This window comes from Hippoglossus stenolepis, chromosome 4 (assembly GCF_022539355.2).
Source record: "Hippoglossus stenolepis isolate QCI-W04-F060 chromosome 4, HSTE1.2, whole genome shotgun sequence".
Taxonomy (NCBI): domain Eukaryota; kingdom Metazoa; phylum Chordata; class Actinopteri; order Pleuronectiformes; family Pleuronectidae; genus Hippoglossus; species Hippoglossus stenolepis.
Window position 1 is genome coordinate 27,390,150 of NC_061486.1, and position 18,892 is coordinate 27,409,041.

The following is an 18,892-nucleotide window of genomic DNA, read 5'->3' on the forward strand; positions in this document are numbered from 1 at the left end:
CGCTCTCTTCCTTCAGTGATGATGTGTGTGTTCCATATCCTGTTTTTTCTTTGATGGTGAGTCCACCCTGTTCTTTCCAAGATGTTTCTCCTGTGAAGCAGCAGCAACAGCACCCTCTGCTGGTTGCAAAGAAAATTCGAAAAAGCTTACAGCACCTGGTATTCCCAGGCGGTCTCCCATCCAAGTACTAACCAGGCCCAACCCTGGTTAGCTTCCGAGATCGGACGAGATCAGGCGTGTTCAGGGTGGTATGGCCGTAAGCGAAGGACTCAACCCACAATACCTTATTTATACATGTGAACCACCACCATCATCAATACTACTGTTGCTTTGTGACTATTGAAACTTGGTTTCTATTGTTATTTAATTTTAAGGAAAGAGAAGCCCAACGTGAAATCTTGTCATAATACTGCAAGAGAAAAATCATTACAATTTTCATAATTTCCTTCAGAAATAATATCCGGGTTTCACATACTGTTTCTTTTTCTGATGGTGAGTAAACTCCCTGCTCTTTCATCCTTCTCTCCAAATATGACATTTTGAGAATGATATGTTACTATTGCATGAATAAAGTAGTGTTTTGACTGTCAAAAGTCATTTGAATGTTTCGCTCTCTTCCTTCAGTGATGATGTGTGTGTTCCATATCCTGTTTTTTCTTTGATGGTGAGTCCACCCTGCTCTTTCCAAGATGTTTCTCCTGTGAAGCAGCAGCAACAGCACCCTCTGCTGGTTGCAAAGAAAACTCGAAAAAGCTTACAGCACCTGGTATTCCCAGGCGGTCTCCCATCCAAGTACTAACCAGGCCCGACCCTGGTTAGCTTCCGAGATCGGACGAGATCGGGCATGTTCAGGGTGGTATGGCCGTAAGCGAAGGACTCAACCCACAATACCTTATTTATACATGTGAACCACCACCATCATCAATACTACTGTTGCTTCGTGACTATTGAAACTTGGTTTCTATTGTTATTTAATTTTAAGGAAAGAGAAGCCCAACGTGAAATCTTGTCATAATACTGCAAGAGAAAAATCATTACAATTTTCAATAATTTCCTTCAGAAATAATATCCGGGTTTCACATACTGTTTCTTTTTCTGATGGTGAGTAAACTCCCTGCTCTTTCATCCTTCTCTCCAAATATGACATTTTGAGAATGATATGTTACTATTGCATGAATAAAGTAGTGTTTTGACTGTCAAAAGTCATTTGAATGTTTCGCTCTCTTCCTTCAGTGATGATGTGTGTGTTCCATATCCTGTTTTTTCTTTGATGGTGAGTCCACCCTGCTCTTTCCAAGATGTTTCTCCTGTGAAGCAGCAGCAACAGCACCCTCTGCTGGTTGCAAAGAAAATTCGAAAAAGCTTACAGCACCTGGTATTCCCAGGCGGTCTCCCATCCAAGTACTAACCAGGCCCGACCCTGGTTAGCTTCCGAGATCGGACGAGATCGGGCATGTTCAGGGTGGTATGGCCGTAAGCAAAGGACTCAACCCACAATACCTTATTTATACATGTGAACCACCATCATCATCAATACTACTGTTGCTTCGTGACTATTGAAACATGGTTTCTATTGTTATTTAATTTTAAGGAAAGAGAAGCCCAACGTGAAATCTTGTCATAATACTGCAAGAGAAAAATCATTACAATTTTCAATAATTTCCTTCAGAAATAATATCCGGGTTTCACATACTGTTTCTTTTTCTGATGGTGAGTAAACTCCCTGCTCTTTCATCCTTCTCTCCAAATATGACATTTTGAGAATGATATGTTACTATTGCATGAATAAAGTAGTGTTTTGACTGTCAAAAGTCATTTGAATGTTTCGCTCTCTTCCTTCAGTGATGATGTGTGTTCCATATCCTGTTTTTTCTTTGATGGTGAGTCCACCCTGCTCTTTCCAAGATGTTTCTCCTGTGAAGCAGCAGCAACAGCACCATCTTCTGGTTGCAAAGAAAATTCGAAAAAGCTTACAGCACCTGGTATTCCCAGGCGGTCTCCCATCCAAGTACTAACCAGGCCCGACCCTGGTTAGCTTCCGAGATCGGACGAGATCGGGCATGTTCAGGGTGGTATGGCCGTAAGCGAAGGACTCAACCCACAATACCTTATTTATACATGTGAACCACCACCATCATCAATACTACTGTTGCTTCGTGACTATTGAAACTTGGTTTCTATTGTTATTTAATTTTAAGGAAAGAGAAGCCCAAGGTGAAATTTTGTCATAATACTGCAAGAGAAAAATCATTACAATTTTCAATAATTTCCTTCAGAAATAATATCCGGGTTTTTACAGACTGTTTCTTTTTCTGATGGTGAGTAAACTCCCTGCTCTTTCATCCTTCTCTCCAAATATGACATTTTGAGAATGATATGTTACTATTGCATGAATTAAGTAGTGTTTTGACTGTCAAAAGTCATTTGAGTGTTTCGCTCTCTTCCTTCAGTGATGATGTGTGTGTTCCATATCCTGTTTTTTCTTTGATGGTGAGTCCACCCTGCTCTTTCCAAGATGTTTCTCCTGTGAAGCAGCAGCAACAGCACCCTCTGCTGGTTGCATTTCCATATCCTGTTTTTCTTTGATGGTGAGTCCACCCTGCTCTTTCCAAGATGTTTATCCTGTAGGCTTAGCAGCAACAGCACCCTCTGCTAGTTGCAAAGAAAACTCGAAAAGCCAGCACCTGGTATTCCCAGGCGGTCTCCATCCAGAAGTACTAAGCAGGTCAGGCTGGTTGGCTTCGAAATCCGGACCCGGATCGGGCATGTTCAGAGATTGGTATGGCTGTAGCCAAGGTCTCGGCTCCCACAATGCCTTATTTATACATGTGAACCACCACCATCATCAATACTCTCTTGCTTTGTGACTATTGAAGATTTGTTTCTATTGTTTAGCTTTAATTTTAAGGAAGAGAAGGCCCAAGGTGAAATTTTGTCATAATGCAAGAAAAATCATTACAATTTTCAATAATTTCCTTCAGAAATAATATCCATTCTCCCCCTGTTTCTTTTTCTGATGGTGATATAAACTCACTGCTCTTTCATCCTTCTCTCCAAATATGACATTTGAGAATGATATTACTATTGCATGAATAAAGTAGTGTTTTGACTGTCAAAAAAGTCATTTGAATGTTTCGTTCTCTTGCTTCCCAGTGATGATGTGTATTTCATATCCTGTTTTTTCTTTGATGAGTGAGTCACCCTGCTCTTTCCATGATGTTTCTCTGTGAAGCAGCAGCAAACACCTCTCCTGGTTACAAAAAACTCGAAAAAGCTTACAGCACCTAGGTATTCCCAGAGCGGTCTCCCATCAAGTACTAGCAAAGTGACCTGTTGGCTTCGAATCTGTGGGGTCAGTAGTGTTCAGGGTGGTATGGCCGTAAAAGCGAAGACTCAACCCACAACCTTATTTATACATGTAGACCACTGCCATCATCAATGCTACTGTTGCTTTGTATTTCTTAGACTTGGTTTCTATTGTTATTTAATTTTAAGGAAAGAAGCCAACATGAAATCTTGTCATAATACTGCAAGAAAAATCATTACAATTTTCAATAATTTCCTTCAGAAATAATATCCGAGTTTCACATACTGTTTTCTGATGGTGATAAACTCCCTGCTCTCATCCTTCTCTCCAAAATGCCAACATTTTGAGAATGATATGTTACTATTGCATGAATAAAGTAGTGTTTTGACTGTCAAAGTCATTTGAATGTTTAACTCTCTCTTCCTTCAGTGATGATGTGTATGTTCCATATCCTGTTTTCTTTGATGAGTAGATCCACCCTGTTCTTTCAAGATGTTTCTCATGAAGCAGCAGCATCAACACCCTCTGCTGGTTGCAAAGAAAATTCGAAAAAGCTTACAGCACCTGGTATTCCCCAGGCAGTCTCCCATCAAGTACTAACCAGGGCCAACCCTGGTTGCTTCGAATAGGGCGGATCAGGCGTGTTCAGAGGTGGTATAGCCGTAAGTAAAGGACTCAACCCACAATGCCTTATTTATGCCAGATACCACCATCATCAATACTACTTTGCTTTTGACTATGAACTTGGTTTCTATTGTTGTTTAATTTGAAGAAGCCCAAGGTGAAATTTTGTCATAATGCTGCAAGAAAAAGTCATTTACAATTTTCAAATAATTCCTTGAGAGCCAATATCTAGTTTTACATACTTTGTTTCTTTTCTGATGGTGAGTAAAACTCCCTGTCTTTCATCCTTCTCTCCAAATTTAGAAATTTTGAGAATGATATGTTACTATTGCATGAATAGTAGTGTTTGACTGTCAAAGTCATTTTAGATATTTAACTCTCTTCCTTCAGTGATGATGTGTGTTCCATATCCTGTTTTTCTTTGATGGTAGAGTCCACCCCTGTTCTTTCAAGATGTTTCTCCTGTGACAGCAACAGCACCCTCTGCTGGTTGCAAGAAAATTCGAAAAAGCTTACAGCACCTGTGTTCCCAGGCAGTCTCCCATCCAAGTAATAGCCAGGCCCAGCCCTGGTTAGCTTCCGAGATCGGGCCAGGGGATCAGGCGTGTTCAGGGTGGTATAGCCGTAAGTAAAGGGACTCGACCCACAATACCTTATTTATACATGTGAACCACCACCATCATCAATACGACTGTTGCTTTGTGACTATTGAAACTTGGTTTCTATTGTTATTTAATTTTAAGGAAAGAGAAGCCCAACGTGAAATCTTGTCATAATACTGCAAGAGAAAAATCATTACAATTTTCAATAATTTCAGCCCAGAAATTATATCCGGGTTTACATACTGTTTCTTTTTCTGATGATGAGTAAACTCACTGTCTTTCATCCCTTCTCTCCAAATTTGACATTTTAGGAATGATATGTTACTATTGCATGAATAAAGTAGTGTTTTGACTGTCAAAAGTCATTTTGAATTTTTAGCTCCCTTCCTTCAGTGATGATGTGTGTGTTCCATCCTGTTTTCTTTGATGGGTGAGTCCACCTGCTCTTTCCAAGATGTTTATCCTGTGAAGCTGGCCTTGTAGCACCCTCTGCTGGTTGCAAGAAAATTCAGAAAAGAAGCACGGCACCTGGTATTCCCAGGCAGTCTCCCATCAAATACTAAGCAGGCCCGATACAGTTGGCTTCAGAGAGATCGGACGAGATCGGGCGTGTTCAGGGTGGTATGGCCGTAAGCCAGTACTTGACCTAATACATTATTTATACATGTGAACCACCATCATCATCAATACTACTGTTACTTTGTGACTATTGAAACATGGTTTCTATTGTTATTTTAATTTTAAGGAAGAGAAGCCCAAGGTGAAATTTTGTCATAATACTGCAAGAAAAAGCATTACAATTTTCAATAATTTCCTTCAGAAATAATATCCAGGTTTCACATACCGTTTCTTTTCTGATGGTGAGTAAACTCACTGCTCTTTCATCCTTCTCTCCAAATATGACATTTTGATAATGATATGCTACTATTGCATGAATAAAGTAGTGTTTTGACTGTCAAAAGTCATTTGAATGTTTAACTCTCTTCCTTCTGTGATGATGTGTGTGTTCCATATCCTGTTTTCTTTGATGGTGAGTCACCCTGTTCTTTCCCAAGATGTTTTCTCCTGTGAAACAGCAACAGCACCCTCTTCTGATTTGCAAAGAAAATTCAGAAAAACACAGCCACCTGTTGTTCCCAGGCGGTCTCCCATCCAAGTACTAACCAGGCCCGACCCTGGTAAACTTCCGAGATCGGACAAGATCGGGCATGTTCAGGGTGAGTATGGCGTCAGCGAAGGACTCAGCCCACAATACACTTATTTATACCTGTAGACCACCATCATCATCTATTTTTCTCTTCTGCTTTGTGACTATTAGGCTTTGTTTCTATTCTTATTTAATTTGGGAAAAGAAGCCCAAGGTGAAATTTTGTCATGTGCAAGAGAAAAATGTTACAATTTTCAATAATTTCCTTCAGAAATAATGTCACGGAGTTTTCACATACTGTTTCTTTTTCTGATGGTGAAATAAACTCCCTGCTCTTTCATCCCTTCTCTTCAAATATGACATTTTGAGAATGATTTGTTACTATTGCATAGATTAAGTAGTGTTTGACTGTCCAAGTCATTTGAATGTTTCGCTCTCTTCCTTCAGTGATGATGTGTGTTCCATATCTGTTTTCTTTGGTGGTGAGTACACCTGCTCTTTCCAAGATGTTTATCTGTGAGCAGCAGCAACAGCACCCTCTGCTGGTTGCAAAACTCGAAGAAAAGCTTGCAGCACCTGGTATTCCCAAAGGCAGTCTCATCCAAGTACTAGCCAGGCCCAACCCTGGTTAGCTTCCGAATCTGTGAGATCGGGCGTGTTCAGGTGGCCTGACGTAGCGAAGGACTCAACCCCATAATACCTTATTTATACATGTGAACCATATCATCATCAATACTACTGTTGCTTTGTGACTATTGAAACTTTGTTTCTATTGTTATTTAATTTTAAGGAAGAGAAGCCCAAGGTAAAATTTTGTCGCCAATACTGCAATAGAAAAATCATTACAATTTTCAATAATTTCCTTCAGAAATAAAATCCGGGTTTCATACTGTTTCTTTTTCTGGATGGTGATAAACTCACTGTCTTTCATCCTTCTCTCAAATATGACATTTGAGAATGATATGTTACTATTGCATGAAAAAGTGTTTTGACTGTCAGAAGTCATTTGAATGTTTCGCTCTCTTCCTTCAGTGATGATGTGTGTTCCATATCCTGTTTTTTCTTTGATGGTGAGTCCACCCTGTTCATTCAGATGTTTCTCCTGTGAAGCAGCAGCAGCAGCACCCTCTTCTGGTTACAAGAAATTCAGAAAAAGAAACACAGCACCTGGTATTCCCCAGGCAGTCTCCCATCCAGAGTACTAACCAGGCCCAGCCCTGGTTAGCTTCAGGAATCAGACGAGATCGGAGACATTCAGGAGTGGTATGGCCGTGTGAGGAGCTAGACCCACATTACATTATTTATACATGTGAATACACCATCATCAATACTACTGTTACTTTGTGACTATTGAAACATAAAGATTTCTATTGTTTATTTAATTTTAAGGAAAGAAAGCCCAAGGTGAAATTTTGTCATAATGCTGCAAGAGGAAAAAGCATTACAATTTTCAGTAATTTCCTTCAGAAATAATATCGGGTTTCACATGCTGTTTCTTTTTCTGATGGTGAAGTAGAAACTCCCTGCTCTTTCATCCTTCTCTTCAAATATATTGACATTTTGAGAATGATTTGTTACTATTGCATGAATAGAAGTAGTGTTTTGACTGTCAAAAGTCATTTGAATGTTTAAATCTCTTCTTCAGTGATGATGTGTGTGTTCCATATCCTGTTTTTGTTTGAGTGGTGAAGTACACCCTGCTCTTTCAAGATGTTTTATCCTGTAGGCTTAGCAACCCAACAGCACACCCTCTTCTGGTTGCAAGAAAAATTCGAAAAAGCTTACAGCACCTAGTATTTCCCAGACAGTCTCCCGTAAGTACTAACCAGGCCGACCTTGGGTTTAGCTTCCGAGATCGGGCGAGATCGGGCATGTTCCAGGGTGGTATGGCGCAGCAGGGACTCAGCCCTGATACCTTATTTATACATGTGAACTACCACCATCATCAGTACTACTTTTTGCTTGTGACTATTGGAAACTTGGTTTCTATTATTTAATTTTAAGGAAAGAAGCCCAACGTGAAATCTTGTCATAATAGTGCAAGAAAAATCATTACAATTTTCAATGATTACCTTCAGAAATAATATCCGGGTTTCACATACTGTTTGTTTTCTGATGGTGAGTAAACTCACTGCTCTTTCATCCTTCTCTCCAAATATGACGTGCAGAGATGATATGTTACTATTGCATGAATAAAGTAGTGTTTTGACTGTCAAAAGTCATTTGAATGTTTCCGTTCTCTTCCTTCAGTGATGATGTGTGTGTTCCATATCCTGTTTTTTCTTGATGAGTGAGTCCACCCTGCTCTTTCCATTGTATTTCTCCTGCTGTGAAGCAGCAGCAGCAGCTTCCCTCTTCTGGTTGCAAAGAAGAAATTCGAAAAAACACAACACTGGCATTCCCAGGCGGTCTCCCATCCAAGTACTAACAGGTGACCCTGGTTAGCTTCGGGCTCCGGGCGAGATCAAAGGCATGTTCAGGCTGGTATGGCATGGCAGAAGGCCTCAGCCCACAATACCTTATTTATACATGAACCACCACTGCATCATCAATACTACTGTTCTTGCATGACTATTGAAACTTTGTTTCTATTGTTGTTAATTTTAAGGAAAAGAAGCTGGTAAAATTTTTGTCACTTAATACTGCAAGAAAAATCATTACAATTTTCAATAATTTCCTTCAGAAATAATATCAGTTTCACATACTGTTTCTGTTTTTTCTGATGATGAGTAAACTCGGCTCTTTCATCCTTCTCCAAATTTGAAATTTTGAGAATGATATGTTACTATTGCATGAATAAAGTAGTGTTTTGACTGTCAAAGTCATTTGAATGTTTCGCTCTCTTCCTTCAGTGATGATGTGTGTGTTCCCATATCCTGTTTTTTTCTTTGATGGTGAGTCCACCCTGCTCTTTCCAAGATGTTTATCCTGTGAGCAGCAGCAACAGCACCCTCTGCTGGTTGCAGAAAATTCGAAAAAAACTTACAGCACCTGGTATTCAGGCGGTCTCCCATCCAAGTATAAGCAGGTCCGACCCTGGTTGCTTCAAGAGATCGGGCGAGATCAGGCATGTTCAGGGTGTAGGTATGTGGCTGTAAGCAAAGTCTCAACCCACAATACCTTATTTATACATGTGAACCACCACCATCATCAATACCTGTTGCTTTGTGACTATTGAAAATTTGTTTCTATTGTTATTTAATTTAAGGAAAGAAGCCCAAGGTGGGAATTTTGTCATAATACTGCAAGAGAAAAATCATTACAATTTTCAATAATTTCCTTCAGAAATAATATCAGGTTTCACTTACTGTTTCTTTTTCTGATGGTGAGTAAACTCACTGCTCTTTCATCCTTCTCTCCAAATGCGGCATTTTGAGAATGATATGTGTTACTATTGCATGAATAAAGTAGTGTTTTGACTGTCAAAGTCATTTTGAATGTTCGTTCTCTTCCTTCAGTGATGATGTGTGTGTTCCATATCCTGTTTTTCCTTTGATGGTGAGTCACCCTGCTCTTTCCATGATGTTTCTCTGTAAGCAGCAATAAGCACCCTCTCCTGGTTGCAAAGAAAACTCGAAAAGCTTACAGCACCTAGGTATTCCCAGAGCGGTCTCCCATCCAAGTACTAACCAGGCCCGACCCTGGTTAGCTTCGAGATCTGTGAGATCAGGCGTGTTCCAGGGGTGGTATGGCCGTAAGCCCGAAGACTCAACCCACAATACTATTTATACTGTATGAACCCACCACCATCATCAATACGACTGTTGCTTTGTGACTAATGAAACATGGTTTTCTATTGTTATTAATTTTAAGGAAAGAGAAGCCCAACGTGAAATCTTGTCATAATACTGCAAGAGAAAGTATTTACAATTTTCAATAATTTCCTTCCAGAAATTATATCCGGGTTTCACATACTGTTTCTTTTTCTGATGATGATAAACTCACTGCTCTTTCATCCTTCTCTCAAATTTGACATTTAGGGAATGATATGTTACTATTGCATGAATAGTAGTGTTTTGACTGTCAAAGTGTTTGAATGTTTCGTTCTCTTCCTTCAGTGATGATGTGTGTTCCATATCCACTGTTTTTTCTTTGATGGGTAAGTCCACCCTGCTCTTTCCATGATGTTTCTCCTGCTGTAGGCAACAACAGCACCCTCTGCTAGTTTGCAAAGAGAACTCGAAAGAAGCTTACAGCACCTGGTATTCCCAAGCGATTCTCCCATCAACAGAAATTATAACCAGGCCCAACCTGGTTAGCTTCGAATCAGGCGAGATCGGGTATGTTCAGTGTAGTATGGCGTGGCGAGGTCTCAACCCACAATACCTTATTTATACATGTGAACCTACCACCATCATCAATACTACTGTTGCTTCGTGACTATTGAAACTTGGTTTCTATTGTTTATTTAATTTTAAGGAAAGAAGCCCAACGTGAAATCTTGTCATAATAGTGCAAGAGGAAAAATCATTACAATTTTCAGCCAATTTCCTTCAGAAATATTATCCGGGTTTCACATACTGTTTTCTTTTTCTGATGGTGAGTAAACTCCACTGCTCTTTTTCATCCCTTCTCTCAAATATGACATTTTGAGGAATGATATGTTACCTATTGCATCAATAAAGTGAGTGTTTTGACTGTCAAAAGTCATTTGAATGTTTAGTTCTCTTCCTTCAGTGATGATGTGTGTCTTCCATATCCTGTTTTTCTTTGATGGTGAGTCCACCCTGCTCTTTCCATGATGTTTCTCCTGCGAAGCAGCAGCAGCAGCACCCTCTGTAGTTTGCAAAGAAAAATTCGAAAAAGCCTACAGCACCTGGTATTCCCAGGCAGTCTCCCATCAAGTACTAACCAGGCCCGACCCTGGTTAGCTTCCGAATCAGACCGAGATTGGGCATGTTGAGAGGTGGTATGGCCGTAAGCAAAGGTGTCAACCCAAAATGCCTTATTTATACATATGAACCACCATCCATCATCAATACTACTGTTTGCTTGACTATTGAAACATAGTTTCTATTGTTATTTGATTTTGAAAAGAGTATCCCCAGCGTGAAATCTTGTCATAGCTGCAAAGAGAAAAATCATTACAATTTTTCAATAATTTCCTTCAGAAGGCTTAATATCGGGTTACATACTGTTTGTTTTACTGATGGTGAGTAAACTCTGCTGCTCTTTCATCCTTCTCTCAAATATATGACATTTCAAGAATGATATGTTACTATTGCATATGAATAAAGTAGTGTTTTGACTGTCAAAGTCATTTGAATGTTTCCGCTCTCTTACTTCTGTGATGATGTGTGTGTTCCATATCCTGTTTCTTTGATGGTGAGTCCACCCTGCTCTTTCCATGATGTTTCTACTGTGAAGCAGCGGCAACAGCACCCTCTTCTGGTTGCAAAGAAATTCTAAAGAAACACAACACCTAGTATTCCCAGAGCGGTCTCCCATCCAAGTACTAACCAGGCCGACCTGATTGCTTCCGAATCAGACGAGATCAGGCATGTTCAGGCTGGTAGCAGCCGTGGCCAGAAGGCGCAACCCACAATACCTTGTTATACATGTGAACCACCACATCATCAATACTGCATGTTGCTTTGTGACTATTGAAACTTTGTTTCTATTGTTATTTAATTTTAAGGAAAGAGAAGCCCAGGTAAGGTGCACATTACATATGCAAGAGAAAAATCATTACAATTTTCAATAATTTCCTTCAGAAATAATATCGGGTTTCACATACTGTTTCTTTTTCTGATGATGAGTAAACTCTGGCTCTTTCATCCCTTCTCTCAAATTTGAAATTTTTGAATGATATTACTATTGCATGAATAAAGTAGTGTTTTGACTGTCAAAAGTCATTTGAATGTTTAGCTCTCTTCCTTCAGTGATGATATGTATATTTCCATATCCTGTTTTCTTTGATAGTGAGTCCACCCTGCTCTTTCAAGATGTTTATCTGTGAAGCAGCAGCAGCAGCACCCTCTGCTGGTTGCAAGAAAATTCGAAAAGCTTACAGCACCTGGTATTCCCAGGCGGGTCCTCCCCATCCAAGTACTAAGCAGGTCCGACCTAGTTGGCTTCCGAGGCTCGGGCGAGATCGGGCATGTTCAGGAGTGGTATGGCTGTAAGCAAAGTCTCAACCCACAATACACTTATTTATACATGAACCCTACCATCATCAATACTACTGTTGCTTTATGACTATTGTGAAATTTATTTCTATTATTTAATTTTAAGGAAAGAGAGGCCCAATTGAAATTTTGTCATAATACTGCAAGAAAATCATTACAATTTTCAATGTTTCCTTCAGAAATAATATCCGCGTTCACTTGCTGTTTCTTTTTCTGATGGTGAGTAAACTCACTGCTCTTCATCCTTCTCTAAATCATGACATTTTGAGAATGATATTACTATTACATGAATAAAGTAGTGTTTTGACTGTCAAAGTCATTTGAATGTTTCGTTCTCTTACTTCAGTGATGATGTGTGTGTTCCATATCCTGTTTTCTTTGATGGTGAGTCCCTGCTCTTTCCATGATGTTTCTCTGTGAAGCAGCAACAGAAAACACCCTCTCCTGGTGCAAAGAAAACTCAGAAAAACACAGCACCTGGTATTCCCAAGCGGTCTCATCAGTACTAGCAGGCCCGACCCTGGTTAGCTTCAAGATCTGTGAGATCAGGCGTGTTCAGGGTGGTATGGCCGTGGCAGAAGACTCAACCCACAATACACTTATTTATACATGTGAACCACCACCATCATCAACACTACTGTTGCTTTTGTGACTAGCAAACTTGGTTTCTATTGTTATTTAATTTTAAGAAGAAAGTAACATGAAATCTTGTCACTTAATACTGCAGAAAATCATTACAATTTTCAATAATTTCCTTCAGAAATAATATCAAGGTTTCACATACTGTTTTTTTTTCTGATGGTGAGTAAACTCACTGCTCTTTCATCCTTCTCTCCAAATATGACATTTTGAGAATGATATGTTACTATTGCATGAATAAAGTAGTGTTTTGACTGTCAAAAGTCATTTGGATATTTCAGCTCTCTTCCTTCTGTGATGATGTGTGCGTTCCATATCCTGTTTTCTTTGATGGTGAGTCCACCCTGTTCTTTTCCAAGATGTTTCTCCTGTGAAACGTGGCATCAGCACCCTCTGCTGGTTGCAAAGAAAATTCGAAAAAGCTTACAGCATAGTATTCCCAGGCAGTCTCCCATCCAGTACTAACCAGGGCCAACCCTGGTTGGCTTCCCGAATCCCGGACGAGATCAGGCGTGTTCAGGTGGTATGGCCGTAAGTAAAGGACTCAACCCACAGTACACTTATTTATACATGTAGACCACCACCATCATCAATACTACTTTTGCTTTGTGACTATTGAAACTTGGTTTCTATTGTTGTTAATTTTAAGAAAAGAGAAGCCCAAGGTGAAATTTTGTCATAATACTGCAAGAAAAATCATTACAATTTTCAATAGTTTCCTTGAGAAATAATATCAGGTTTACCCATACTGTTTCTTTTTCTGATGGTGAGTAAACTCCCTGCTCTTTCATCCTTCTCTCAAATTTGAAATTTTGAGAATGATATGTATTACTATTGCATGAATAAAGTAGTGTTTTGACTGTCAAAGTCATTTGAATGTTTCGCTCTCTTCCTTCAGTGATGATGTGTGTGTTCCATATCCTGTTTTTTCTTTGATGGTGAGTCCACCCCTGTTCTTTCAGATGTTTCTCCTGTGAAGCAGCAGCAACAGCACCCTCTGCTGAATTTGCAAAGAAAATTCAAAAGCTTACAGCACTGGTATTCCCAGGCAGTCTCCCATCCAAGTAACCAGGCCCAGCCTGGTTGGCTTCCGAGATCAGACGAGATCAGGCGTGTTCAGGGTGTTATGGCCGTAAGTAAAGGACTCGACCCACAGTACCTTATTTATGCATGTGAACCACCACCATCATCAATACGACTGTTGCTTTGACTATTGGAAACTTGGTTTCTATTGTTATTTAATTTTAAGGAAGAAGAAGCCCAGTGAAATCTTGTCATAATACTGCAAGAGAAAAATCGTACAATTTTCAATGTTTCAGCCCAAGAAATTATATCCGGGTTTCACATACTGTTTCTTTTTCTGATGATGAGTAAACTCACTGCTCTTTCATCCTTCTCTCCAAATTTGACATTTTGAGAATGATATGTTACTATTGCATGAATAAAGTAGTGTTTTGACTGTCAAAGTCATTTGAATGTTTAAGTTTCTCTTCCTTCAGTGATGATGTAGTAGTAATTTCCATATCCATTTTTCTTTGATGGTGCAGGTCACCCCTGCTCTTTCCATGATGTTTCTCCTGTGAAGCAGCAACAGCAGCACCCTCTGCTGGTTTGCAAAACTCAGCTTACAGCACCTGGTATTCCCAGGCGGTCTCCCATCCAAGTACTAGCCCAGGCCCAGCCCTGGTTAGCTTCTTGAGATCAGGCGAGATCGGGTGTGTTCAGGTGTGGTATGGCCGTAGCGAGGTCTCAGCCCACATTACCTTATTTATACATGTGAACCACCATCATCAATACTACTGTTGTATTCTAATGAAACTTGGTTTCTGTTAATATTAATTTAAGGAAGAGAAGCCCAGCGTGAAATCTTGTCATAATAGTGCAGAAAATCATTACAATTTTCAATGATTTCCTTCAAATAATATCCGGGTTTCACATACTGTTTCTTTTTCTGATGGTAGGTAAACTCCTGCTCTTTCATCCTTCTCTCAAATATGACATTTTGAGAATGATATGTTACTATTGCATCAATAAAGTAGTGTTTTGACTGTCAAAAGTCATTTGAATGTTTCGTTCTCTTCCTTCAGTGATGATGTGTGTCTTCCATATCCTGTTTTCTTTGATGAGTGAGTCCACCCTGCTCTTTCCATGATGTTTCTCCTGTGAAGCAGCAGCACCCTCTGCTGGTTGCAAGAAAATTCAGAAAAGCCTACAGCACCTGGTATTTAGGCAGTCTCCCATCAAGTACTAGCAGGCCCGACCCTGGTTGGCTTCGAATCGGACGAGGTTGGGCGTATTCGAGGTGGTATGGCCGTAAGCCAAGGTGTCAACCCAAAATACCTTATTTATACGCGCGAACCACCATCATCATCAATACTACTGTTGCTTAAGTGACTATTGAAACATGGTTTCTATTGTTATTTGATTTTTAAGGAAAAGAGTATCCCAGCATTGAAATCTTGTCATAATAGTGCAAGAGAAAAATCATTACAATTTTCAATGATTTCCTTCAGAAATAATATCGGGTTTCATACTGTTTCTTTTTTCTGATGGTGGGTGACTCACTGCTCTTTCATCCTTCTCTCAAATATGACATTTTAGGAATGATATGTTACTATTGCATCAATAAAGTAGTGTTTTGACTGTCCAAAAGTCATTTGAATGTTTCGTTCTCTTCCTTCAGTGATGATGTGTGTCTTCCATATCCTGTTTTCTTTGATGGTGAGTCCACCCTGCTCTTTGCATGATGTTTCTCCTGTGAAGCAGCAGCAACGGCACCACCTCTGCTGGTTACAAAGAAAATTCGAAAAAGCCTACAGCACCTGGTATTTACAGGCAGTCTCCCATCCATCAAGAAAGTATAGCAGACTGACCCTGGTTAGCTTCCGAATCGAGGACCGAGACTGGGCATGTTGAGGGTGGTATGGCCGTAAAGCAAAGGTGTCAACCCAAAATACCTTATTTATACATGTAGACCACCATCATCATCAATACTACTGTTGCTTCGCTGACTATTGAACATGGTTTCTATTGTTATTTGATTTTAAGGAAAGGAAGTATCCCAGCGTGAAATCTTGTCATAATACTGCAAAGAAAAATCATTTCAATTTTCAATAATTTCCTTCAGAAATAATATCCGGAGTTTTCCACATTCTGTTTATTTTTCTGATGGTGAGTAAACTCACTTTACTCTTTCATCCTTCTCCAAATATGACATTTTGAAAGAGATGATATGTTACTATTACATGAATAAAGTAGTGTTTTGACTGTCAAAAGTCATTTTTGAATGTTTAAACTCTCTTACTTCTGTGATGATGTGTAATATTTTCCATATCCTGTTTTCTTTGATGGTAAGTCCACCCTACTCTTTCCATGATGTTTCTACTGTGAAGCAGCAGCAACAGCACCCTCTTCTAGTTACCAAAGAAAATTCTAAAAGCTTACAACACCTGGTATTCCCAGAGCGGTCTCCCATTCAAGTACTAACCAGGCTGACCCTGGCCCAGCTTCCGAAGTCCGGACGAGATCGGGCATATTCCAGTAATGTGGTATGGCCGTAGCGAAGGCCTCAACCCAAAATACCTTATTTATACATGTGAACCTGTCATCAATACTACTGTTGCTTTGTGACTATTGAAACTTTGTTTTATTGTTATTTAATTTTAAGGAAAGAAAGCCCAAGGTGAAATCTTGTCATAATACAAGAGAAAAATCATTACAATTTTCAATAATTTCCAGCCCCAGAAATAATATCGGGTTTTACATACTGTTTCTTTTCTGATGGTGAGTAAACTCACTGCTCTTTCATCCTTCTCTCTAAAATATGACATTTTTGAGAATGATATGTTACTATTGCATGAATAAAGTAGTGTTTTGACTGTCAAAAGTCATTTGAATGTTTAAGCTCTCTTCCTTCAGTGATGATGTGTGTGTTCATATCCTGTTTTCTTTGATGGTGAGTCCACCCTGCTCTTTGCATGATGTTTCTCCTGTAGGCTTAACTGTAACAGCACCCCTCTGCTGGTTACCAAGAAAACTCGAAAAGCTTACAGCACCTGGTATTTGGGCTGTCTCCATCAAGTACTAGCCAGGCCGGCCCGGTTGGCTTCGAGATCCCAGACGAGATCGGGCGTGTTCAAGTGGTATAGCCGTAATCAAAGGACTCAACCCACAATACCTTATTTATCATGTGAACCACCACCATCATCAATACTACTGTTGTGGTGACTATTGAAACTTGGTTTCTATTGTTATTTAATTTTAAGAAAGAGCCCAAGGTGAAATTTTGTCCTTAATGCTGCAAGGAAAAAATCATTACAATTTTCAATAATTTCCTTTGAAATAATATATGGGTTTCACATACTGTTTCTTTTTCTGATGATGAGTAAACTCACTGCTCTTTCATCCTTCTCTCAAGTTGACATTTGAGAATGATAATATTTACTATTGCATGAATAAAGTAGTGTTTTTGACAGTCAGAAGTCATTTGAATGTTTCGTTCTCTTCCTTCTTCAGTGATGATGTGTGTATTCCATATCCTGTTTTTCTTTGATGGTGAGTCCACCTCACTCTTTCCATGATGTTTCTCCTGTGGAGGCAGCAGCAGCAAACCTCTGCTGGTTGCAAAGAAGACTCAGAAAAACTTACAGCACCTGGTATTCCCAGGCGAGTCTCCCATCAAGTACTAAGCCAGGCCCGACCCTGGTTGGCTTCGAGTCGGACGAGGATCGGGCATGTTCAGGGTGGTATAGCGTAGCGAAGGCCCTCAACGCACAATGTATTTATACATGGACCACCACCATCATCAATACTACTGTTTGCTTTGTGACTATTGGAAACTTTGTTTCTATTGTTATTAATTTTAAGGAAGAGAAGCCCAAGGTGAAATTTTGTCCTTAATGCAAGAGAAAAATCATTACAATTTTCAATAATTTCCTTCGAAATGTCCTGGTTTCCCTTACTATTCTTTTTCTGATGATGAGTAAACTCACTGCTCTTTCATCCTTCTCTCAAATTTGACATTTTGAGAATGATATGTTACTATTGCATGAGATAGTAGATGTTTTGACTGTCAAAGTCATTTGAATGTTTCGTTCTCTTCCTTCAGTGATGATGTGTGTGTTCCATATCTGTTTTTTCTTTGATGGTGAGTCCACCCTGCTCTTTGCATGATGTTTCTCCTGTGAAGCAGCAACAACAGCACCCTCTGCTGGTTGCAAGAAAACTCAGAAAAGCTTACAGCACCTGGTATTCCCAGGCGGTCTCCCATCAGAGTACTAACCAGGCTGACCCTGGTTAGCTTCGAATCGGACGAGATGGGCATGTTCAGGAGTGGTATGGCCGTGGCGAGAGGCCTCAGCCCACAATGCCTTATTATACATGTGAACCACCACCATCATCAATACTACTGTTGCTTTGTGACTATTGAAACTTTGTTTCTATTTATTTATTTAATTTTAAGGAAAGAAAGCCCAAAGGTGAAATTTTGTCATAATACTGCAAAGAGAAAAATCATTTACAATTTTCAATAATTTCCTTCAGAAATAATATCCGGGTTTCACATACTGTTTTCTTTTTCTGATAGTGATAAACTCACTGCTCTTTCATCCTTCTCTCCAAAATATGACATTTTGAGAATATGTTACTATTGCATGAATAACGTAGTGTTTGACTGTCAAAAGTCATTTAGATATTTCGTTCTCTTCCTTCAGTGATGATGTGTGTGTTTCATATCCTGTTTTCTTTGATGGTGAATTCACCCCTGCTCTTTCCATGATGTTTCTCATGTGAGCAGCAGCAAACAGCACCCTCTGCTGGTTACAAAACTCGAAGCTTACAGCACCTGGTATTCCCAAGCGGTCTCATCCAAGTACTAGCAGGCCCGACCCTGGTTGCTTCAGAACTCCAAAGACGAGATCGGGCATGTTCAGGTGGTATGGCCGTGGCGAGACCTCAGCCCTAATACCCTTATTTATACATATGAACCACCACCATCATCAATACTACTACTGTTGCTTTGTAACTATTGAAACTTTGTTTCTATTGTTATTTAATTTCGGAAAGAAGCCAAGGTGAAATTTTTGCTCATAATGCTGCAAGAGAAAAATCATTACAATTTCAATAATTTCCTTCAGAAATAATATCCGGGTTTCACATGCTGTTTCTTTTTCTGATGGTGGTAAACTCACGGTCTTTCATCCTTCTCTCCAAATATGACATTTTGAGAATGATATATTACTATTGCATGAATAACGTAGTGTTTGACTGTCAAAAGTCATTTGAATGTTTAGTTCTCTTCCTTCAGTGATGATGTGTGTATTTCCATATCCTGTTTTTTCTTTGATGGTGGAAGTCCACCCTACTCTTTCATGATGTTTCTCTGTAGGCTTGTGTGACAGCACCCTCTGCTGGTTGCAAAAGAAAGCTCCGAAAAAAGCTTACAGCA

General features: G+C 39.6%; 4 non-coding genes and 4 pseudogenes across 4 annotated transcripts; all 8 read right to left on the reverse strand.

The window, feature by feature from the left end:
- Window positions 1–143: 143 nt before the first annotated feature.
- On the reverse strand, window positions 144–262 carry LOC118107387. The gene has a single exon (XR_004695796.2). It is a non-coding gene; the product is annotated as a 5S ribosomal RNA (ribosomal RNA).
- A 489-nt stretch (window positions 263–751) lies between these two features.
- LOC118108689 lies at window positions 752–870 on the reverse strand. The gene has a single exon (XR_004696730.2). It is a non-coding gene; the product is annotated as a 5S ribosomal RNA (ribosomal RNA).
- A 490-nt stretch (window positions 871–1,360) lies between these two features.
- On the reverse strand, window positions 1,361–1,479 carry LOC118107979. Its single transcript, XR_004696361.2, has one exon. It is a non-coding gene; the product is annotated as a 5S ribosomal RNA (ribosomal RNA).
- A 488-nt stretch (window positions 1,480–1,967) lies between these two features.
- LOC118107341 lies at window positions 1,968–2,086 on the reverse strand. Its single transcript, XR_004695752.2, has one exon. It is a non-coding gene; the product is annotated as a 5S ribosomal RNA (ribosomal RNA).
- A 2,354-nt stretch (window positions 2,087–4,440) lies between these two features.
- Window positions 4,441–4,561, reverse strand: LOC124851710 (annotated as a pseudogene).
- Window positions 4,562–5,650: 1,089 nt separating this feature from the next.
- On the reverse strand, window positions 5,651–5,768 carry LOC124851721 (annotated as a pseudogene).
- Window positions 5,769–9,259: 3,491 nt separating this feature from the next.
- Window positions 9,260–9,380, reverse strand: LOC124851722 (annotated as a pseudogene).
- Window positions 9,381–14,069: 4,689 nt separating this feature from the next.
- Window positions 14,070–14,190, reverse strand: LOC124851719 (annotated as a pseudogene).
- Between the last annotated feature and the right edge of the window lie 4,702 nt (window positions 14,191–18,892).